The sequence below is a fragment of the Sceloporus occidentalis genome, unplaced genomic scaffold, assembly GCF_023333645.1.
Source record: "Sceloporus occidentalis isolate IW3139 unplaced genomic scaffold, rSceOcc1.0.p SCAF_5, whole genome shotgun sequence".
Lineage (NCBI taxonomy): Eukaryota > Metazoa > Chordata > Lepidosauria > Squamata > Phrynosomatidae > Sceloporus > Sceloporus occidentalis.
In genome coordinates this window covers 43,790,602-43,816,204 of record NW_028316985.1, presented here as the reverse complement: position 1 = coordinate 43,816,204, position 25,603 = coordinate 43,790,602, and positions in this window count along the sequence as shown.

The window sequence follows — 25,603 nt, the reverse complement described above, 5'->3', positions numbered from 1 at the left end:
AATAGTCGAAGCTAATAAAGGCAGAGGGGGGAGGGCATGTGGTAAATTAAAGAACTGAAATTGTTTAGAAGAGCTTCCCTGCCATTAACATGTGTTTTGAAAGATGTGCACCAATGTCATAGAGGGAATGACAGCAAACCCTAAGGAGAATTCATTAATAACAACTGCATTCCTTTCTACGGCTGAAAGAAGTTCACAGAAGACAGAAAAGCAGAGTGGTCTTCTCACTTATTATTCAGATGATAATCAAAGGCCTCATGCAATCACAGCAATCACAGAAAAGATTCAGATGTAGTACAAATATATACTACTTTGTGTGGCCAAATATTGTTTCAAACTGAACAGAAATGATAGAATCTAAAACAGATTATTTCTAAATTAGCTGAGGAAATTACTGGCAAAATAATCTCCAAGTATTCTATGCCTGAGAAAACCCTATTCAATTCATGGGATTGTCATAAAGCAACAGGTGATTTCAGGCATGTGCACGTGTGCATGCACACACACTGCACACATACACACACCCTGTCAATAAATTCACTACCTAAAGTACAGTAATACCAATTTTAATAGTACAGACAAGTACCCAAGCCATACAATGCTATGGCACTCAGAAATAAGTCAGAGCATCTTTAGTGGAAGTATGGACATTTATCTGGGAGCACATCTCACTGAATTAAGTAGGTCTTACTTTAGACATGTATAGGATTTCACCATAAGAGTTTTCAAGTCACACAGATTTGAAACATAACTAAAGTACTTCACATTGCTTTTTAAAAACTCATTAAGCATCCTAATTGGAACTGCTGTTCTACTTTTCAGAGGTTTTCCTGCCTCTTCTATCTGAGAATAAAGGAGAATCTAGTAACCCATTTTAATGTTGATTTGAATGGAACATGGCTAATGGCTTCCCCTTCCTCAGTCAGTGTCTCAATTGTTTCACATAATTTCTTCCACTTGGTTTTTTTAACAATAACCCTTGTGAGAGTTAACTTTTATCTCTATTTAATGCATATTATTAAAGATAAGAGAAGATTAAATTTTCCCTTGAAACTTTAGAAGAAGAGGTTTTGCTTATCAAGAAAGAAGAGGTTTTGCTTATCTACTTCTAAAACACAATTTACTGAAAATATTTCTGCTTCTTCAGTGAGTTCACTTTACTTCTTTTTATGCTTTTTTGGTCCATTAGTTTTGCAGCCTGTTTTATAAATTAATTTATATAATATGGCTGAGACAGATACATCTAATGAAACAGATATGTGTTTGTGATCTTATTCTGTTGTTCTTTGTATGTGTGCACTGTGATTTGAAATATCTGTAATACATTTAAAATAATCTTAGAATAGATATGGAATAGATATATTGTGTTGTTTAAAACAAACGAAGATCAATTGCAACTTCACATCAAACATACAAATAGGATCATGGCGTGGCATGTTGTTGCTCCAGCATAGATATTAAATAATAATAATAATAATAATAATAATAATATAACATCTGCATTAATTTTCTTGTTGTTGAAATTGTTATTTTAATTTATATCCTACTTTTCCCCCAATAATAGGACTTAAGACATCGTAGGAATTATTAAAATCTGTACAGATTAAAAACCATAAAAAAACATCAATTTTCTGTCTCTAATCATAATAAAAAACCCGATGTATAGAGTTAAAACTATTTAAAATCAATTAAAAGACAATATTTTAAAATACCAAAAGGAAACAAAAAACCCTGCAAACCATCAAAGGCCTATTATAGTCCATTCCTAAAAGCCTGACAGAATAGGAAAGTTTATACTTGCCAGCATAAGGAGACTGAGGAGGGAACCATCCTGGCCTTCCTAGGATTGAAGGTTACATTGTAACTGTTGTTGTTGTTGTGTACCTTCAAGTTGTTCCCAATTTATGGTGACCCTAAGATGAACCTATGATTGGCAAGATTTGTTTAGAGGGGGTTTGCCATTTCCTTCCCCTGAGGCTGAGAGCATGTGACCTGCCTAAGGTCACCCAGTGGTTTCATGGCTAAACTGGGAATTGAACCCTGATCCCAGAGTCATAGTCCAACACTCAGACCCCTGCGCCACTCTACCTCTCTATATAGCAACTACAGATGGCCAAATTTATTACTAAACATGATTTTTAACATGTAGAGAGATCTTGTAACTTCTTTGAGCATAATGAAAGAAAGACGTTGGCAGCATGTGGTTTCATAGGACCAAAAACATCTGAAGAAGTAGACTGAAGCCTATGAAAGCTCATGCTTCCAACTTCTTTCTTTCATTAAGGCTCAAAGGTGCTACAAGATCTCTCTACATACTGATTCGAATTCTACCACTATGGTTTTTAACAGGTTTCCTTTTTAAAAATACTTTTCCTTTGTTATGATCCATTAATATATCTGGGGCTGAGTTTTTTCAAAGGTGGAGGGAAGTAGAAAGAGAGGAAGACTGCATGCTAGATGGATGGACTCTATTAAGTAGGTTATGGGTAAGCAGAACAGTGCAGAATAGGGAGATGTCCACAGGGTCGCCATAGGTCAAGATTGACTCAAGGGCAGTTAAGAACAACAACAAAATCAGCCTGTGCCCAGAATAGGTCAGCAATGTAGCTAACTGTTTTTCTAGTTTTATAAAATGATAGCAATGCTTTGTGCCAAGGCTGAATACCCATCCTTTATAAGAATGGCAGAACAGCAAAGGCTTAAAGCAGGCTTGTCTATTAAATCTCTACAAAGTAAAAAAAGCAAAGGTACCTATAATCCACATTTTTTTACTGTGCCACAAAAATGTCACAAAAGTGTGCAAGCTTTTGAATTCTCCAGAGCTCTTTATTATGTAATACGGTTCAGAATGGGTGCATAGGAAGACCATGAAATGTACACAATTTGGCCACAAGTTGTGGCAATGAGGTCTGCAGCTTTATAAAGTTTCATCATCATCATCATCATAATAATAATAATAATAATAATAATAATAATAAATTTTATTTCTACCCCGCCCTTCCAGGAAATGATCAGGGCGGCATCATCATCATCATCATCATCATCATCATCATCATCATCATCATCATCATCATCATCATCATCTCAGTGCTAAAACAGAAACTGTAGACTGAATCACTGGGGCTTATGCTAATAATAGGCTGTGCTTAGCAATGCATAAACAGCAATGAAAACTCAATGCTCATTCTCTATTTCTATCTCTGAAGGTACATGACTAATTGAAAGTCAGATATGTGTCCATTGTCTGCTTAACTCATATAGACCTTCATTATCCACTGCTGTTTAATTTACTGGATATGTGTCAACACTGAGCAATGCAGACCTTTTCAATCATGTCACAAAATACAGGTGATTCAGTAAAAAATTTCTCAATTTCTTTTGCATCTGTAAATTACTGTCCCCATAGTTGACAACCACAGTTAACAAACAACTCTGTAAAACCATTACTGGAAGTGTCTCCTGGACTGAAAGGCTATTGTCTCCCACTAGTAGCAGAGAATCAGAAAAATAGCAGAATTACAGTGTCATTGTAAAATCTACTGTGACATTCTCCACTGAAGCACAAGTACAGAATGTTAATGTGACAAAGACTGCAACTGCAGTACAGAAATAATGCAGTTTAAAACCACTTTGACTGCCATAGCTCAATGCCATGGAATTCTGGGAACTGTAGTTTTGTGAGTTACTTAGCCTTCTCTGTTAGAGAACTCTGGTACCACAAAAACTAGTTTCCAGAATTCCAGGGCATTGAGCCACGGCAGTTAAACTGGTGTCAAAGTGGATTATTTCTGCAGTGTAGACAGTCCCCTAGTGATTAGTGCTGGATTGTGATTTGAGGAATCCTGGTTCAGAGTCCTATTGATCTATGACACATATTAGGTGCCCTTGGACACCAGTCACACTTTCATCCTGATCCTTATGGGGTTGTTGTTCTGATAAATTGGAGAGAAGGAAAGCTATGTATACTGCCTTTCGCTAATGTGGAGAAATAGATGTAAATAAATAAAATGGAAAAGAGTGGGAAATCCCAAGGAAGTGGGCTTTGTTATCTTTGTTCATATATTCAGGAGCATTCTAGGTATCTGCAATGCTAGAAGGGAGATAAATTATAGTTTATATCCAGACAATGGCTGGAATCCTGTTGGTGTACTAAGTGACAGAATAGTCCATTATACCAAATTTGTGCATTTTCTGGAATTAATGTAGTCCCGTTCTTTGTAAAGTCTACATTGGGTATGCGATTCACATCAATTCTCCAACAGAGAAGGTTAAATATTTCACAAAACTACAGTTCCCAGGATTCCCTAGCACTGAGTCAAGGCAGTTAAAGCGGTGTCAGGCTAGATTATTTCTGCACTGTGGACCTCAGTGTTGTAGCCTGATTTTTTCAAATTTATTGCTTTTATTTTAAGGCACAGCACTATTGAGAACTGAGTAATTGATAGTGTGATTTTTTAAAAAAGCTTTTATATGCGCTGGCCAGTAAAAAAAAAAAGGCTGTGATTTACTTTAAGGCAATGTTTGCTTTACAGTGGTGGGCTGGAACCTAACTCTGTTAGCAAGGTTTAGCCATCAAAATGGAAATCATAAGAAAAGTGGAGGAAAAAGAAAATGGAAACCAAATCAAAATGGAAACTATAACAAAAGGAGAATGGAAAAGTTATTCCTGGATGCATTTTGGAAGACACTTTCAAGTGGTCTCTAGAAGTTTGTGAGACTCTTTCACACTGCATAATTATAGTGCTGTGATTCCATTTTAAGTGCCATAGCTCTGTGCTGTGGAAGCCTGGGATTTGTAGTTTCGTGAGGTATTTAGATTTCTCTTCCACAGGGCACTAGTGCCTCAAGAAACTACCAGTTTCAAGATTATACAGGATGTGTCCATGGCAGTTAAAGGAGAACTATGGAGATTATTGCACACAAAAAAGCCAGCAGGAGAGATGCAGGAGCTAAAAGACAAAAATGGCTCTTATCGCATTTACCCATGCCTGGGATGTAGGCAGACCGTATCCACCCAAAGATACCGTCTACAAACTGGACTTCTCCTGCCGCTTTTTCAAGAAAGGGAGGAGGAAGAAGGCAGCAGTGGATGGTGGCAGTGGCTGGGGGGAAAGAGGCAGCTGCAGGACGAGGAGGAAGAGGAGGAATCCCCCTGCTGCCTGCCATGGTGAGAGCAGCAGGGCAGGTAGCCAGGGTGGCAAAGTGCCATTGTGACAATAGGATTTGAGCATCTGCGGATTTTGGTATCCACGGGGGGGGGGGAGGGGGGTATGGAACAGATTCCCCTTGGATACTGAGGACTCATTGTATTTGTATACTGTAGTGTGAAAGTACCCATTCACAAGGCTTACCTGACCTGGTTGTTTTGTTGCACAGGTGCATATTATTAGTTTTGAATAAAATGTTTGCTGGAATATGTTAAACTACTCTTTTGAGGGGTGTAGGAAGCTATCCATATTCTTTCCATGTTTTTCTCCCTCTGCCTAATTTTCAATTAAAGAAATAATGCCTCGAAACACATCTAATTTGTTAACTGAGGTATACCTGTAGTTTGTAGTTTCCAGACTTCATTTTATGTGGGATAGAAAAGTCATAGAATCATTAGGGGTGAAGCAAATGGTGCAAAAAACAAACAAAAAAACCCTGCGCTGCTGCCATTCACCTCAGGACCATGGCAGCTGCACACGCTCTTCCTTGATCCAGGCTACCACTGCAGTCCTAAACTGGACACCAAAAAGGAGTGGTATTTTCATAGAATCCTAGAGTTGGAAGAGACCACAAGGGCCATCCAGTCCAACCCCCTGCCATGCAGGAAATCTCAATCAAAGCATACCCGACAGATGGCCATCCAGCCTCTGTTTAAAGACCTCCAAGGAAGGAGATTCAACTGCTCTCTGAGGGAGTGTGTTCCACTGTTGAACAGCCCTTACTGCCAGGAAGTTCCTCCTAATGTTTAGGTGGGATCTCTTCTCCTGTAGCTTGCATACGTTGCTCCTTTTTGGGCCAGTTCTTTGGCAAGGAGCCGCACGTAGGGCTGTTCTGGGTGTGCATCATCTGAATCCCACATCCTCAACACGGCCTGACAGCAGCCCTTTTGACCCGTCTGTTTGAGGCCATAGAATTGTAGAGTTGGAAGAGTCCTGAAGGGCTATCCAGTCCATCCCCATGCCATGCAGCAACTATCAATCAAAATACCCCCAACATATGGACATCCAACCTCTGTTTAAAAACCACTCTTTGAGGGAGTGTGTTCCACTGGCTGCATCCACACTGCAGCAATAATCCAATTTGATACACTTTTAACTGCCATGGCTCCATCCTATGAAATCCTGGGATTTGTAGTTTGTAAAGTGTATATATCACTTTGAATTTATAAAGAATTTATTGGATGCTAGTTTGCTTACCAGTATAATTATATGGGCCATTTTGCCTCAGTTGCTTTTACAAGATGTGCAAAATACCCCCTAAATCAGCTTTTCGAAGCTGGGATATAGTTTTGGTAGACTTCTTTTATCCATTCTTTTTTCTTTTGTAAAGAAAAGCATGTTTGAGCAGGAATGATTTGGAGTGCACAACTGGCCTCTGAGCAGAGGAGGAGGAGAGGGCTTAAGCTCTACAGCACCAAAATGAGCCAAAGAACAATGTGAGAGGATTATTTTGAGCACAGGTCTGACATCTGAATTCCATTCGATTCTGGTATTAGTGCATTCCTGTTGTTGTTAGCTCCTTGAGTTCCTTTATTTTTTTAGAAATAAGGTGGAACATATGTCTTTAAATTAAATGATAAATAAATAAATAAAGCAGTAAGTGGTTTATTGGGAATTTGCCAGGCACCTGCTGCACAACATTCATGTTGCACTAAACATTTTCACAAGGAGATGTTATTTACCTCCATTTGGCCAGAAGGTGGCACTCAAGGATAATTATATGTTGATCCATTTTGTTCAGTCTATTGAAAATGTAATGTTTTAATTCATCAGGAACTTGATAAAATAATGAAATAGGTCCTGCATGCTACATTCAACCAGTAACAAGACGTACCTGATTTCCATGACACTTCCAAACATATTTTGGAAGGATGGCTTTCCATACCTGTTCAAAGAATATTTCCTTTCTTTTTAAATTCTATCCCACCTCGCAACAAGGCTTCCAAGACAGCTCAAAATGATTGAAAAACATATGGCAAATAGGCCAGTCTGTATGCCAATGAATATATGGTTGTGAATCAGACATTAAAAAAACAACAACGAGCATATTGAGGTCAGAATCTAGTTTGGGTACTTTGCTAGCATAAAAAAAACCTGTGCAAGGGTTTGTGATTTCTCAGAGGTTGGACAGGTGCTGTCCATAGTACAGCCAGTTTTGCAAATACATGTGTAGCCCTCTTACACACATTTGGCTTGATAAGTTAGTAGCAAATCAGGCCATGGAGGTAATTTTGCAACTATGGGATATTATGTAACTATGGCCTGAAACAGAGGGGCCAAAAGGAGTGGTTTCCAGCCATTTTGGGAGGATGGCATGCAGATGACGCATGCCCCCGAAGTGGCCAGAAGCTCTTCTGAGGCTGCCAAAGGTAAAAAAACAAGCAAACAAAAAACAAAACACTCCTGCCAGTGGCCCATGGACTTGGGCAGCTGCTCACTTTGAGATCAGGCCATGCAGTCGCCACAGTCCTGGGCTGACTGTGGCTGGAGCAGCCAGAGGCCGCTCTTTGCCACCAGTCTGCTTCACCGCTATGTTAGCATATACCTATGATATACTAGAAGATATAGGATCATGTCTAGTAAAATCAGCAGGAACATGCTATCATAGAAAATAATGGGATTTAAACGTACAGAGTTTTCCCCATAAGTGGGGGGTGGGTGGGGGGGTCCAGAATGGTTCCCCCATGTATAGGAAGGGGCCACTGTACTACTAGCAGACTATAAGATCAAGGCTTACACTGTAGCATAGGTAGGGTCTGGTTATTTTCTTATAGGATTCTAAGTGACATATAACAGGCACTATTTCTTACACACCTTCAGCCATATGAAAGTCATTGCCTTGTACGGTGTGGTGTGAATTAAACACAGTGTTTGTTTTTCAACCTTTGTTGAAAAGAACTGCAAAATGAGACAAACTATATTGTTGAATATTTTAACTCTCAATTCAGTCACCCCCCCCCCCCCACCAGAAATTGGGAAGGGTGTATCCTCTTCTTGGGATATGAACCAGTCCCTCTACAAGCAGCTGTAGTTAGGGTAAGGAAATTTATTTTTTATAATACAGCAGCAGCTGTAGTTGTTGTTGGTCTCTTCTTCACTGAAAAATAATAATAATAATCATGACATCTTTGGAAAAGGAGAACTTGAACAATGCTGCCATTGTTACCAAAGCCTGATGCTGAATAAGTGGCATTTGTTTTAAGCTCCATGTGCTATTGGAATATGAAGTTTACGGATTGGCTTAAGCAGCTGGATCTGGCACAGAATGTCGTCTACGGGGAATTTATCTAACTTTCTGTACTCCATGTGCCTTGTGTCTTTAGAACTACTTACTGAAGTAATCGTGGGGGTTTATTTATTTTTTAAAAAAGGAAATACCGGTACTTCTTGGGGGGAAAAAATCTCTTCCTACAACTTTTAAAAAATTATTTATGATATTTGCATAACATCCTCTAACAAAGATTTTTCTGGATGGTTTATTATAAATAAATATAAAAACAATTTAGAAACAAAATTGAAACATAAAACCATAAAATCAAAAGCAGTGCAAAACAGAAGAAACAAACATGACAGCCATTTCAGAATTAAATGTTGAATCAGAGAGAGTCTTTCACAGCACACAATTACAGCAGTTTGATACCAATGTAACTGCTGTGGTTGCATCCTGTGGAATCATGGGATTTGTCGTTTGGTGTAATGCTAGAGCTGTCTGGCAGAAAATTCTAAATATTTATTAAATAACAATAAATAGCTTTTAAAATGTGTGGCTGAATCAGAATGATCTTCCCCAAGTTCTGAAAGGATTGTAAAAATGACACCAGACACACCTCTCTTGTCAGATTTTTTAAAATCATGAATAAATTGACCAGGTCCAACTGTACCTAGTTATATTGGAAGGTTGATGAGGATACACAAGTGAAAATGTATCCTGTAAATGGCAAAGGACTAGTCCTGTTATTAGGCAGAGTAAGGTAAATGCAAGAAATGGCTGTGCAAAGCAGAGCGGTGTGTACCATTTTAAAATTATGAATTGTCTAAGGCAGCATCCACACTGCAGAAATAATCTGGTTTGACACCAGTTTGATTGCTGTGGCATGATACTATGGAATTCTGGGAACTGAAGTTTGCTGTGGCCCCAGAATAGGGGCCACAACAAACTACAATGCCCAGAATTCCATAGCATGGAGCCATGGCAGTTAAACTGGTGTCAAACTGGATTATTTCTGCAGTGTGGATGCAGCCTTAGATACAATTGGATGGAGGACTGACATGAAATACTTTAAATAAGTATGGTCTGCCCTATGCTCCCCAGACTGGCTTTTTTTTTTTTCCCAGGTGCTGCTACATTGCCATTCTTAAGAAATATTTGGTTACCAATTCAATCACTTTCTTTATTTGGTATGAGGTTTGTGCCATCCTGCCTTTCACACTTGGCATTAAAGCATGGGTGGACTTCATACTTGCTTGAACAGTCCAGTGTCGTTTAATATGCCTACCAAATTGCATCTGCTGCACATTATTTATGTACAGAAGCACACTTACATGGAACAACACAGGTAGATTGGATTACTTATTTTTAAATAATGAAATAAGATTTATTTGGGATGTTAATTTAATTAGCAACATACAACCCTACCTGTTCAAACATTAAGAGTGAATCTGTATAAAACCAGTAGACAAAGAAAACAATAAACCTATTAATAATAATTTAAACTGTTATTAGAATATGTGGTATTACAGTGGACCCTTGTTATATGCTGGGGTTTGATTCCAAGATCTCCCGTGGATAACAAAATCTGTGGATACTCAAGTCCCATTAAATATGACATAGCAAAATGGTGTTCCTTATAAAAAATGGAAAATCAAGGTTTGATATTTGAAATTTATACTTTTTTGGAACATTTCCAAACTGTGGATGCTTGAATCCATGTATAAAAGATCTGTGTATAAGAAAGGCCGACTATAAGTTGCTGATGTTTGGGGCACAGTTATAATAATTTAGCTTTATGTCTGCTTTTCTAATTATACCATGCTTGCTATAATCATAAGCTATTCTTTGGGACAGGTCCCCATAGAAATATGGATAAATTATAAATAAATTACAATTAGTAAGAGACCATTTGCTTGGTCGCTTCATTGACTAACATTCTTTCTTGATGTATTAACATATTACCTCAGCATGTTAGAATTCGAATTCTTCTCAGAATTTCACAGTGGAAAAAAAATAATTCAGTATTTTCACTTCCATTGAAGCAGTCTTTGAGCTTATTCACCACTTTGCAGCTACAAATAATTTTCCATTAAATAGATGTTCCTGCCACTAAAACAAGCTACTGCTTGCAGTTGTGTGTGAAATATGGATAACCTTAAGGCGTCAGTTTGTTGAAGAAGAAATTCCAGTCATTTGGTGTAATACATTAACATTTCTAACATACACGGAAAATATTTGATGTGTCTACTGACTTGGCTGAATAAGCAATCAGGAAAAAGACACGGTGCAAAATGAATGAATGAATGAATGAATGAATGAATGAATAAATAGCTCAACCCTTATTCCAATGTATATTGTTTTGATAGGGTATAGCTGGTTTTATATATTTAATTTATATCCTGCCTTTATTTTATATCCCAGCACAGGCATATACGTAATGATTTAAAAGAACAATACAGTTGGTCCTCCACATATGCAGGGATTGGGGGGTGCAAGTCCCCTGTGAATGTTGAAAAATGCGAACATACAGTACATGACCAGTGGCACCCCAGGCCTAGTGTCACCCAATGGGGGTGGGGGGGGGTGGGAGCTTCCCCTGTCTTCCCCACTTGCTTTCTCATGCAGCTGGCTGGCTACCTAGGAGAAGTGAGGCAATGGTAGGGAGAAGGAGGAATGTGCATGTGCCCTCCATGACTGCTCCATCCTGGGCTTTTCCCCCCAGGGGAAAAATGCCTGGAATAGAGGAGGATGTTAAAGTATAGAGTGTATGAAAATGTTCAGATGTAACATAATGGAAATGGTTATTCACTTTGCAGAAGCCTGAAATTGGCTGCAGCTGGAACTCAAACCAGCAGGTGATGTCCAAGGTCACAGTGTGTGCCAGAAGCACATAGCAATGTGTAAATATACCGTGTCATCTTTGCAAGGGAGAAACTATTCCAAGATGCACAGGAACTTGTGCAGGAAGAGGCTGGGCAAGGTAGCCGCATGGCAAATGTGTATATAAGCCCGGATGTCCGTTTGTACAGTTTGTGGGGTTTGTAGTTGGTGGATGGTGTTGGTAATTGTTCTTGCGTGTGTCTTTGCAACAAATAAACAAAGTGCATCTTCGGAGAGAAGCCAGGCATCAGTGTGCCTTTTATCTGGCAGCTGTTTTCCTGGCATGCTCCAACAGCTTGCCAGTTGATTATCTTCACACAAGGATTCCAAGTTTACTCTGTGCGCTCCCATTTGGATCAACAGAGGTGCATCCATGGGCCCTTCGTTGCTGTTCTGTCCTGGGCCTTTTCCCCAAGGGAAAAGCTTGGGATGGAAGAGGAGGAGGAGGAGAAGCACATTTCCTTGGGGGGAAAGCCTCAGATGGAAGAGGAAGAGCATGTTGTGCATGCCCTTCCCGCCTGTGCAGTGAGGGAAGCATGATTGCTTTTCAAACTTGTGAATAATCAAATAGGTAAAAGTTAAACCCACAAATGGGGAGAGCCAACTGTATAATTAAGGTCTCATTCCCACTACCTTTTAAACCGGATCACAATTTGATTTGAACTGGTTCAAATGACCCTGGTTCCCACTTAAATTGAATTATTGAAACGATTCAGTGAGGGGGGCCGTGCGCCAGACCCATTTAACCCGTGTCTTTTTGATGATGATTGTTTCTGCGACTTTTTTGATAAATCCGTTCCACGCAAGTGTGAACCAGATGCAGATCAGAATCGACTTAAATTTGCCCTTCGACCGGCTGGAGCGGGTCCATTTTGAATAGATTCATGCATGAATGTGAACCATAAGTGGATTATTTTAGAGGGGAAAAATGCAATCGGGGCAAATGTAGCGGGAACCACGCTCTGCTGTCGTTTCAATCCATCAATTTGGATCGCACACCAATTTATCTGTAAGTGGGAATGAGTCCTAAAGCTTGAAACAGATAGGCCAAAAGGACCATAGCAGAACTGTGCTAGGAACGCACCAGCACCGTTTATGCCAGGGCCACAGCATTTGCAAGCATGCAGCTCCAGATCCGGGCCATCACCATGGGATCTTGGCCCGGTTCTTCCTGGGTGGCATGGCATTGATGCAGCTTCCAGCCACAATCAAGGTGTGTGTCATCTGAATGCTATGCCCTAAACGTGGCTGGAATCTGTGTCATTTGGCCCGTGTGTTTCAGGCCATTAACACCCTTAGTTCAAAAGTTAAAACACAAATAAACTAAATTTCTGTTTTTAAAAAACACGAGTTAAAAACAGCACAAGAACTTAAAACATAATAAATCTGTGCCCCCCTCACACATTAAAAATTGTATCTGCCTCAACACATTTTTTAAAAAACAAATGCTTCCTTAAATAAAAAAAAGCCTTTACCTGCTGGTGGAAAGACAGCAGGGACGGTGCAAGCCAGACCTCCTGAGAAAAAGAAGTTCACAGCTTTTGGCCCATCTGTCCTGGGCCTGAGAGTATTTGGGGGGGGGGGGGGTTAATAGAAGTATTTATATCTGAGAGGCAAGGTGATATTAGTTCTGCTTAACTTAGGTAAGGAGTAATAAATATATGTTAATACTTGACTGAATATCCAGCATGGTGTAGTGGTTTGCCCATTGGACTATGACTCTGAAACCCACTAGATGACTTGGGGCAAGTTACACTCTCTCAGCCTCAGAAGAAGGCAATGGCAAACCTCTTCTGACCAAATATTTCCAATAAAACCTTGTGATAGGATCGCCGATTGACTTTCTGGAGGAAACATGTTTATTATGTAAAATATTTGATTTTGGTTACTTACAGTTGTACCTTTCAGAAAAGAGGTTGATGATATATTGCATGAGAGAGGTACTGATGGATCTTGTAGTTTAATATAGTTCAATAACTGCTGAAGAGAAGATTGTAAAGTCCCTTTAATCACTTTTTTTCTTTTTCTTTTTTTTGCCCTTTTCTACTTGTATTTACTTTTTTCTTTTTTGTGTCTTTTTTCTTGTGTTTTCCCATTCTATATATTTTTATTGTTCTGTTTTCTATATCTGGAAAATCTTAAAGAAAATCTTAAACCAAAGGCAGTCCTGTATAGCGTGTGTTACTGTAATCTAAATGAGATGTAATCGAGGCATGTGTCACTGTAGCCAAATGTGACATCTCAAGGAATGACCACAGCTGATGCCTTAGTTTTAGCTGTGCCCACTAACTGAAGTTCTGTGGTTGCATTAAAAAAAAAAGTTAACAATAAAACAATAATGATAAAGTAGCACAAGATAAAACTGAAATAAAACTGGTGACTTTCTGTGTCCCTCTAATTTTAGATGAACATTCTTTTGAGTATGCACTGAATGAATGATCATAACATTGTTCTGGTATTATTATTTTTTTTGCCTTTTGGAAAAACATTAATATGTTTTTGCCTGGATTAATATTTCAGTCCAAAAAGCCAACCTGAATATTATTTTTGAGTCTTTTCCATTTAAAAAAATGAAGGCTTTTTTACAAAGCAGAGATGCTTCATTTGCATCCTTTTTATTCACTGAAAGTTTAACACAACTTTCATGTGAATGAAATACATTTGCAACGTGTAAAGAGTTGACTCAAAGCGCCAGCTCTGTCTGCATGAATAGGCCTTTTAAGCTTCTCTGCCCTTTCTGCCCTATGGTTGAATAGATAAATAAAAAAAGGCCCTATTATTTTTTGTGGAGTCTTAATTTAAAAGATCTTTGCTAAACCAACTAAATTCGGCCTTCACACTTGCACCGTATCACTTACTGCTGCTTAAGTTGCTTGGCACAAACTCTATAAATAACTCATTGAAAGAACACTGTATTGTGGGTCACCAAAACTACACTCTTATGTCCTAACAACAGCAGTGTCTTTCCCAGACGTGCAACATATAGCCTTGCAGCTGATGTGATGAAACCATCCTGGTTGATATAATTAGATGGATGAAGCTTTTATCCTCTGACTTTTTTCCCTTCAGTGCTGTAAATCCCAGCTAAAGGGAGGATAATGTGAAGCATTCCCAAGGAATACAAAGATTTTTTCAGAACCTACCATTTTAATGTTCTGCCTTGATAGGTTGTGCTAATCATTTAGTACAGTGAAATCTGACAGAAGTTCAACAGTGCACTGGACCACCTCTGAATAACTTTCAACTAAATAGCTCTCTCCTGTAAAATAGGACATGTGGGCCAGTATCCAATGGGGGAGCTTCATCTAACCCAACAGCTGTGGCTATCAGAACAGTGGAGGTGGCATCCTCCCCTATAATTCCCCCTATGTATCCACAGAATCTGCCTGCATAGGATTGGATTCCCTCTGGTGTCCATTTTCAGGTATCGCAGATAGTCAAATGATGGACGGGAAAGGAATAAAGTTCTGGCAAGCTACATGATTCTAACTCTTGGCTTAGAGCTTATTGAAAACATAACTAAGGTTGCTAAAATTGCCAAACAGGGAAGTGTAACCAGAAAGGAGGATTCTTATATCATCTCTGGTGGTGCTGTAACGAAGCTAAAAAATTCTGGAGGCTGATCATAGAAAAATAATCACAATGGGGAAAATATTCCTTTGATTCCCAAACTGTTTGTGTTGAATATTACTGATGCAATACCTGACATTTTGGTTCAAGATGAACTGAGTGTTCTGCTATATTTAATAACTGCTGACCGATTGACATTTGCCAAGTACTGGAAATCTAATACTGTTCCAACAATAGAAGAATGGAGCTTGAAGATGAATGAACTAGCCAATTTTGATATGATTTCAATCTCCAAAAATCATAGATTGATTCAACAATATGATGAAAAATGGAAAGGGATATCTAAATTATGGGATAAGAATAGGAGTTAAGGTTCTGTTTGTGATGTATGTAATTATGTAAGTATGTGGATATTGTCAGCGCAACTGCTGGGGTCCAAACAACCACTGTCAGCAACTCAAACAAGTCCTGGGGTTAAATCAGACCCTTGGAGCAGAGCTGGCAAATTTCCAGAAGCCAAAGTGTGGCTCCCAGAGTCCAATTGGGATGACAGCAACTGGATGTCTTCCAGGAACTGCAGCAATGCAGGAACCTCCAGGGACACACAGCAAACCGATGCTGTAGCTTCTTCTGATAAACCACCAGAGAAACAAAAGTCCCCAAAGTGCTCTTTATTCACAGTGCTATAATACAAAACTAGATCTCTCAAACTCCACAACATACCAATCCAACTCCTACTTCAAACCCACACTCAACCCTTGCAACCCCTGGGTTTATATAGTCTCCAGACCATGTGGTCTCTCAAACCCAGTGAGTTCAGGTGTGTAGCCATGTCACGTGTCTCCTGTGCAATCTAGACACATGTTTCATCATCCATGGCTACGTGCACTTGGACACTGAAGAGTCCTTGACACAATGAGCTTCAGCTGTGCTAGATCAGCCTTGCCACTCTGCTGAAGGCTCATGGCCAAACACACACACATCAAGCATTTCCCTGTGTGCTGTGTTTTAACCCTTCAAATCCTGACAGATATTCCAATAAAATATATATATTAAAAAACACTCTGGGGGCTAAAAAAAAGAGAAAAAAAGAATTCATAACCAGCATTTATTTCTCAAATACAGCTTCTAACTATTGTTTAAATTGATACACAAGATTAAAAGGCATATACTGATTTTATTGCAAGAACATCTTAAGATAACATTACAACAAGTGGCATGCTTCCAATCCTCTCATCAGCAGCACTGATTCAGCAGCCTGTGCACATCTTTCTTAATATGTACTTGATATTGAAGTGTTTCCCTAAATATGTAATTTTTTTGATTAAGGGCTAAACTGGGTAGGACTCCATTCACACAGTCAGCAATTGTGTGAATATCTGGTGTTCTTAAACTTAAACAGCAGGTGTAGGATTAGAACCCTGGTCAGGGGGTAGAGACTTAACTGGTGTGGATCTTGCCATGCCATGCCTGCTCTTAGCACTGGAAGGAAAACTTGCATAACCATGAAAGGGACATTTCCTTCTCAATACAAATAGTAAACAAAGGACCCATGATCCACACTAGGACAGTAAAAAGGGGAAATTCCCTGCCCCATCTCCTTCAAAGGTGTGGATCAGGCCTCCTATGACTAGGCTTGCCATATCCCGCCTGGGGGCGGGACTTTCCTGGTTTGGGGCGGGTCCACACGGTCCCGCCCCGGTTTGGCCCCGCCCCCGGGATTCCCCCCCAGCAAGGCCCTGGAGGTGGCTCCACGATCGCGGAGTCCTCCAAGGCCTCGCTGGGGCTTGGGAGACGCTGTCTCCCAGGCCCCAGGGAGGCCTTGGACAAGGTTTTAAAATGTAGGACCTTTTTTTCAAATTTCCTGGCCAGGAAATAATAATAATAATAATAATAATAATAATAATAATAATAATAATAAGGTCCTACATTTTAAAACCTTGTCCTACATTTTCCCCGGTTTGGAGGTCCTCAGGAATGGCAACCCTACCTATGACCACGGTTTACTTTTATTTAAAGAAATACATCAAACCTACTTTGGCCCAGAGGCACAGGTGAAGGAAGCAAGTAGTACTGTTTTAGTTTAAAGCGTTTTACCTTAAAAACACACAAACAGAGAGAAAAATGAAGAAATCTAGAGAATGAATAGCTTATATTAGATCATGGTGTAAAACCACAGAAAGAAGCAGCACAGCTATCTCATTATATCTCACAATTGCAATATAAGTTGGCAGTTTAAAAGGCTTCCAATTAAAATTACCCTAATTCCCTTCTGACCTCATTCTTTTCATTCCTATGAAAGTGGAATGTTTCAGAAGCAGTTATGGCTTAAGACACTATTTAAATATATTTAACGTTCCCAAAACATTGACTGTTTCTTTTACAAATGTTATGCTATGCATATCCAGTTTCATGTGTGTAAATATAAATTTAACTGTAGGTTAGACAATTGATTATAACTTCAAATATATTTTAGCAAATTTAGAAAAATGTAAAGGCTAAAAAGCATGTGAATACACGTTGGCTGTTTGTCCTAACTATAACATCGGTATTTTATAGATCTGTAATGCATGAACAGTGCAAATCTGTAAAATCTTTATGATGTATCAGGCCCATCTGCTTGGTGTCATGGTATTATTTCCCCCCCTTTGTCCTTAATCTAATTGCTGTGTTTTCACAAAATGTATAATTATCTAGATAGCCACAGCCCACTTCATATTCTGTTAATTATTCTTGCAACTATGAGCAATGCTAAATTAAATTTACTATGGTGCTGTACAGACGGGCCCTATGGGATGCTGTCGTTATGTGCAAGGGGCAGCACTTCCAGACACGACTCGCCCCTCACACGTGACGAGGGTGTCAAAATGGCAGTGCCCTGTACATACGGGTGCTGCCATTTTGACGTGATGGACGCCTAGCGTCCGCATGTCCTGGCATCACAACCGTGCCGCAGAAAGAACCTGCTTTTTGCAGGTTCTTTTTGCTGCGCGAGGGAGCTGTGTGGTTTGTCTGCTGCGGCTCCCTCACGCAGCAAACCAGGGTGGTGGGAGACTACCCTTTTTGGGCAGTCTGTATCCTGCCTTAATTTACTGTGAACAGTGTATTCTTCCTCAAAAATTCAGAGGTGTCATGTCCTTTCTGCAATTTTTCACCAACTTTTGATTCTACCAACCATGGTATGTTTCCATACTAGCTCTGTGAGCTAGATGTTGGCTGCACCATGCTCCAGTGGGTCCATTCCTGCCTGCAGAGTCAAACTCCTAGCAACTGAGCTATGGAGTTCTGTGGGACATCATCTTGTCCATTAGTGTTATTTAACACCTGTTTGAAACCATCACAGGGGGATTTAAAGCAAAGTGACATCAGTATGTTGATGCCATGGTGGGGGATGCCTGAATAAGGCTTCAGTCAAAATGTAATCAAGCACAGGTGATTTTGGGGGGAAAGACAGAGAAGCAATGATCATGCTCCCAAGTTTGTGGGAAAGAATCCTCTGTGCCTGTTTGTCTTGAATGATTTCTGGACTGTGCAAAACACAAAAAACTGCCTCCTACTGGAGGTGGATTACAACAAGCACAAGCACCTGCTCTGACTCCCTATTTGTCTTACAGGATGTCCGCTTGAGTCTTGATTCTAAATGCCCCCATTTCATGCAACGATTTAATATTAATTAGCACTACCTTCTTGTCTGTTATCTATTGAAGATGGAGGAGTAAATAAAGAGACATTCTCAAACAGTTCCTCATAATTGTGGAAATACTGTTCAGTAAAATTGTCCTCCTTGCGCTGACATTCAGTAGCTCAGATTCAGCAAGTATCAGGCAACATTAATATAACTGGATATTTTGTTTTTATTGTGTGTGCATTATTTTAAAACCTTTATCTGCCCTGAGACTGTGTGAAGGAGCAAGACAGAAATGAGCTAGCTGAAAAACACACAGTAATACTAAGTGTGTTCACCTTTTTTTTATCATCAGCAAACCATTTACATAAAGTAGAAAAGTTTTGCTTTAAACGGCAGTATTAGCAGTCGTTTAAAATGGGAGCTGTGCATTTTTGCCTTTATTCTTTATTTGTTTTGCCATAAGCACTATGGCTGTGAACCTGCATAGTCTGGGGAGAAGATTGGTACTTGCATATTTTAGAAAACAGATCTGTATTTAGTCTGTTTGGTCAGCTAGAGAGAAAACAAGCTGGGAGGTGATAAAAAAGTCAAGGTCATAATGTTCATGAAAGCTTTTTGGCCAGCCAGGAATTTTTATTAATTCTTTAAATGCAAATACAGAAGTACTGTAGACATGTTTCATACCTCCTGCTGAGGACTAGGTGGAAAATTACAATTAGCCTTCCAGAACAAAAACACAGCACGAAACACAATAAGCTTGATTTTTCTTATACATGTATGCAGATTTATTCCTGAGGTCTCACAGAACTGCTACCTGAAATTACAACATCAGAACCAAAAGCCTGTTTCACTTTTTTTGTGCTGTATGTGCAAAATACAGTATATGAGTCTGATTCAACAACCTGCTCATTCTTTTCCCGTGAATTCTATGGAAGTCTGCAAGATGTTAGATTTCTGAGACCTCACCAGGTGTTGAAGGCAGATGCTGACTATTTTAAACAAGTCAGTCTCCAGCCATTCATGTGTCTCAATCATGAATAGGGCACTGATGAAGATTCAAATTTTTGAGCAAAATAAATTTGGATGATCCCTCCTTATGTGTACTACTTTTTTTCTTTCCCAACTGTCTCCCACCACAAGTACTGTTCTCCCAACTGAGCTTGCTTCTGACAAGAAGAACCCTTGGGTTGATAAGCTATGTGAACAGAGATTTGATAATGCCTTCTTGGCCTCCCTATCTCTTGCTCACAGCTGAAGGTGAGAGCATGTGCAGCCCCCAGCTCTCTACTCAACACCAACTGTGGCCCATGGAGCTAAAAATGTTATGCATCTCTGCAGCTAAATAAACACTTCCAGCTCCTTTTTAAATAAAAATTGTCTGGCCATTTGTGGGAAGATAGGAGGTGCATTTTTAGCACACATGGGCACCTTGCTCATTTACCAGGACTTTAGGTGGGGCCCCTGTGGAAGAAAAGTGGTTATGAAGGCAAGAAGAAAAGAGACATGAAATGTCAAGGCAGCAAACCCCCTAAATTCTGAGAATATGGTAGACAAATTAAGCTATGTAGTCCTCCCATTGATTTCCATGTTTCGAGACACTGCAGGACACTTACTTGAATGTGCCCTCAGTTGAATGTGTGATGTTTCTGTTCACTGTAAGCACAATGCCTGTGCAGAATACATAAATGTATAAATATTTCACCAACTAGACATGTAAAATATAAATGTTTAAAATTGAATTACATCTTGGTCTTGGATGGTTGGTTGGTTTTGGCTGCAGAGACGATAGCAACAAAGTTCAATTGGATTCAGAATTTCAAGGAAAAAGGAAAGAAAAAGTTCAATTTGTGGTGAATTTGATCATTAATTTTTAGTGTTGATCACTCAGTTTATTGGATAACTTTTCCATTACAATGGAATGAAGGTCATTTCCCAGGCTTAAAAATTTGGGGTCTTTATTCAGCAAAGTGATCATTTTTTTCTAAGCTATTTCCAAGGAAAACAAAGAAAGGCATCAATTATGATCAGCACTAAAGAACATGAACATTTTAGTTAGAATGAACAGCATAATAATTACAGCGATGCACACTGGCAAAAGTAGCACATTTAGTACAAAGTACAAAAAAGTGTTCCACCCCCTAGTATTTTAACCTTATTATTTCTTAGTTTACAGTTGATATATGGTTGATATAATAAGCTATTAAGGTAATTTTCATAAAAATGAACTTTTTTCCTCCTACATTTGACATAATTATCAAATTCATTTCCTAGATAGGAAGAATTTTTTTTATTTGTAGTGTATTACAGCTGTAGTTAATATATGGCATTTATGCAAGAGGAGCTACTGCGGCCGTGATGTTTCATATTTGATGATTTATGGGAATTGGAGGCTTATTGATGAGTTTCCTCCATCAACGAAAAAGGATGCCCTATCCACACTTTGGGGACACAGCAGCTACAGGTTGAAGTTGATATCATGCACTGAGTATTGCCAGTGTATTGCTTTTTTTCCAACTGTAATTGCAGTGTAAAAGCCACATATAGTAATCTCCCAGGAGTGGGGATGTTCTGTGATCATGAAGATGTCCCTTTTCTTGGGGACTGGAATATATATTGAGTTTTTCCAATCTGTGGGCCATTGTTTTGTTTTCCATATTTGTTGACAGTTTTTAGTTAGAACTAAAGTTGATTCTGTCTCTGTAGCATGAAGCAGCTGTACTGGTATGCCATCTGTTCCTGGTGATTTACTTCTCCCAAGCACTCTTGAGTGTGGGTTTTACTTTTCTTTCTAAAACTGAAGCTTCAAATATGTCTTCCTTGAATGAATGTGTCAACCTTTCATCTCTTTTATATAGTTCTTCAATTTATCTCCACCAGCTTTTTATTTCAACTAGGTCATGTAATGTGTTCCCCTGCTGGTGTTTCCTTGCTGGTTGTAAAGCATTCCCACTCTCGCTCAGCAGCATCTGAAAAATTTCTGGCTTCATTCCCACTTACAAATAAATCAGTTTGCTATCCGAATTGATTGATCGATCGATTCAACAACAGAGTGTGGTTCACACTGTATTTGCCCTGATCGCATTTTCTTGTTGTAAAATAACCCACTTCTCCTTCATATTGACCACTGATTTGATTCCAAAGGGACCCTCTTCAGTGGATGATCCTTTGATCATGTCATTAAAAAATGATTCCAATCCACATCCCGCTCACACTTGCACTGAATTGATTTATTGCAAAAGATGCAGAAAAAGGAGCATGTTAAATGGGTCTAGCGCATGGCCCCCTCTCCAAACTGCTTCAAGTGCGAACAAGGATAATTTTAACCACGTCAAGCCTGTTTGAAAACTGGTTTAAAACATAGTGGGAATGAGGGCTCTATTAATAAACTTATCTTATTTGTACATTTATGTAATACTAATTCTTCAAATGCTGGTGCTCTGAAGTAATTTCTCCTGACCGAGTGACCACCGGATGAGTTGGACTACAATTCCAGCATGTAGTATAACACATCTGTTAGTCGGGTGCAGAATGTCAATTCAGGAACCAGTACAGATTGGCTGGATACCATAGAAGCAGAGGTGCTATATGAAATACAACTGCAGTCCCCACATACTAGATGGTCATTCAGATTGGTTCAGTGGTAGACCAACAACACAAAAAACTCTTTTAAGGTATTATACTGAAATATGATCCCTCATCTTCAAAATACACTGAGTATCATCTGCCACTTGGGAATTTACACAGTGTATAATGTTACAGGGATCCTACTCCATTCATGATATCTTCACGAGTACAGCTAAGAGCTAGGGGGAAACAATATCCCAGGGGACAAATACCCCAGCACCATCCAAGAAACCTTACCATCCTTACTAAACCAGCAAGCAAATCTTTCCCTTGGAGTGGAACTAAACATCTCTCAGTGGAAATTATTTGAACCTTGAAGTATGCTGCTTATGGAGCAGAAAAGCCAGTGTTTTGTTGATGTTCAATGGAAAATTACACAAACAAGGTTGCATTTCATTGTAAATACTTCTAAGGGCTAAATCTTCATGTTGCTTAAAATGATAGAACATCTGGTACTACCAAAGTGTCTAAACAAAGATGTAACCTTGGCATAAATAAACACAGCAATTTTGGAACAAACATGCTGTCTATATTTTTAGGTATGATTGTTTCCTTAACAACAGTAAAGTGTAAAAAAAAAACCACTCTCAACCATGGCTAGGGGGGTCACATCCTAGCACACTGGAGAGCGAGCTTCCAGATAAGCTACTGAAGTTGTTGGTCCCCAAGGTTTCTGTACTGTCTCATTTTATTTCCAGTGAAGTTCTGAAATCTAACCTTGCAGAAAGGTCAAAACAGCTCACAGCTTCTTTCCCACAGTTTAGTAAGAAAAATATGTATGAAGGTCCTTCATTAATCTGAGGGAGGGCAAGACCAGAGGCAGAAAAACAAACAGGAAAAAATATTTCTGGAAATATTCTATATATGGAAAAGCTTCTACACATACTAGAATAATGGCATAAACTAATGCTTATAGCAAAAACTAGGCATAAAAATACCTTAGCTGGTTCTTGTTTTGGAGTTCAGCATGTTGATGTCTTGGAAAAATATTAACCTTCTCACTGCAGACTAGGGTTTCCCAAACTTATTTTTCCAAGTTGATCCTCCACTTAACAGTTCCTTAAAGAACTCTATATACTAGCATACCACCTCCTACTAGCTCCAACACCCTTTTGCTTCTTACTAAGCCAAGGGCCATGAAAACCTTAGAATCTAAAGGAGGATGTTTTCAGTGATCCCTACTTATTCACTGTTTTCAGCAATCCCTACTTCTCCTTGTTGATTTCCTTCTGTGAGTTGTGGCTAGGACTAAGAATGTCAGCTTCAGCATACCTGTGGTGGCAAGAATGGAGGGTGCAGACTTGTTTGTTTCTAACAACAACAACAACAACAACAACAACAACACAAATATTTATTTCTTACCCACCTCTCCCCATGGATCAAGGCAGGGAAAACCAACAAATCCCTAAATGCATAACATTAGTTGAAACATATTACAATTAAAACAACAGAAAAATCACATGCATATTAAAACAATCCACATTTAAAATTCATAATTTACTCACCTTGAATCCCATTATGGGAGAAAGGTGGGATATAAATCCTTGATATAAATAAAATACATTTAACATTTACAATTTAAAATCATCTAGATAAGCCTGCCAGAAGAGACTGGTCTTTAACGCTGTCTTAAATTTGGAGAGAATATTCAACTGTTGAATCTCTTCCACCAGGCTGTTCCACAGTCAGGGTAGCTGAAGAAAACGTTGTCTGTCTGACAGTTGCCAGCCTAGTCCTGGCTGACTGGAGTAAATGTCCTGCAGAGGGTTTGAGCATGGATTGTATGAGAGAAGGCGATCCTGTAGGTAACCTGAACCCAAACCATGTAAGGCTTTAAAGGTAATAACCAACACTTTGTACCTTGCAAAACAACTAATTGACAACCAGTGAAGCAATTTTAATATTCGTGTGATACGTTGACTCCTGGATGTCCCAGTAACCCAGGGGTAGGCAACCTTTTTGAGCCGGGGGCCGGGTTGCTGTCCCTCGGACAACTGGGGGGCCGAAGCCAAAAAATAAATAATTAATAATTTTTTTTAAAAAAATTAAATATATAAATAAACCAGGACAAATTTAGGACAAAATTTTCAAATGGAAGACACTTTCTTTAAAAAAATGGAGGACACGCAGAAAAATTTGCTGATTTTTAAAAAAATGTTAATATAAATGCATGTTTCTGAGGCTTCTATAGACAATTGCCCCCCAAAGGCCCCGGCTGCAATCAGTGGCAGGACCGGGCTGGGGCCGGTCCCAAGGCCTTGCCGGGCCACATCCGGCCCACGGGCCGCAGGGTGCCTACCTCTGCAGTAACTGACCTGGCTGCCGTGTTTTTAACTAATTGAAGTTTCCAAAATTGGTAGAGTTAGCCCAATGTACAGCACATTGCAAAAGTCCAGCATTGAGGTTAGCAGTGCATGCACTACCATCTTTAGGCCCTCCAGCTCTATGTAGGGGTAGAGCTGGCCTAACAGCATGGTCTGTTCCCAAAGTGGGCTTCCACTGCAGGTCCCAAGCTGTGCCAGCCAGGGGTTGCTTTAAATCAAATCCTTTTTAAACTGGAACTTTGGACCACAGCACAGACTTGGTGCGGTTTTCAGCCACTTTGGGGGCATGTGTCATGTAAACACCGCACCCCCAAAGTGGCTGGAAGGCACTTCTTTTTACCCATGCCCATGTTGCAGTGAAAGGGCCTTTTACTTTAGATGGATACTATTTAAAAACTGCTTTTTAAAAGCTGTAGATTGTTTTAATAAGTTGGTTTTAACCATTCACATAAGTAAAGGTTGAATGCATAAAGCATACCTAAACCTTCATTTTATTGTTATCTGCCTTAGGTCTCAATATGAGGGAGAAAAGTAGAGTAGGAACTCACTAACCAATTAAACAAAAATCCACCAAACAATGATACCTTTATTGGCCAACCAAAATGCACAATATACTTGTTGCACACTTTCAAACATGAAATAGAAGAGAAAGAGGGAGAGAAGAGACACATAAATTGTCAGGGATGATGGGAGTTGTAGCTCTTCACCTCTGGCTCGAACTCACCACCTTGTTACGCACCGGCGCTGACCAGTTTTGGCCAGTGGTTAAAGCTTTGCTCTAAAGCAGCAGAGTTACAGAGAATAGGCTGAAGACCCTGACAAACTCTCCAAGCCTTCTCACTCTTGCTTCCACAGAAGTCTTCACACTTCTTCAGGATCCAGCTGGCTCTTGTATCTTCACCCAAGACACCAGACAACTCAGTAGTCTTATATAAAAGATCTACTTTATTCTACTATATACAGCTCCAAAACTATCCAACACAACTCCAATACTTCTCAACTATCCACTACTACCCACAAAATACATTGGGATTCACAGCAATTATTATAGCCCTTGGAAAACACCACCCACTCTTGTCAGTTTCCACCCAGTGGGCGTGTACATCCACTTTCATTGGTTCTCTTGGTTCATCCCATAATTAATGATTTCATCATTTCA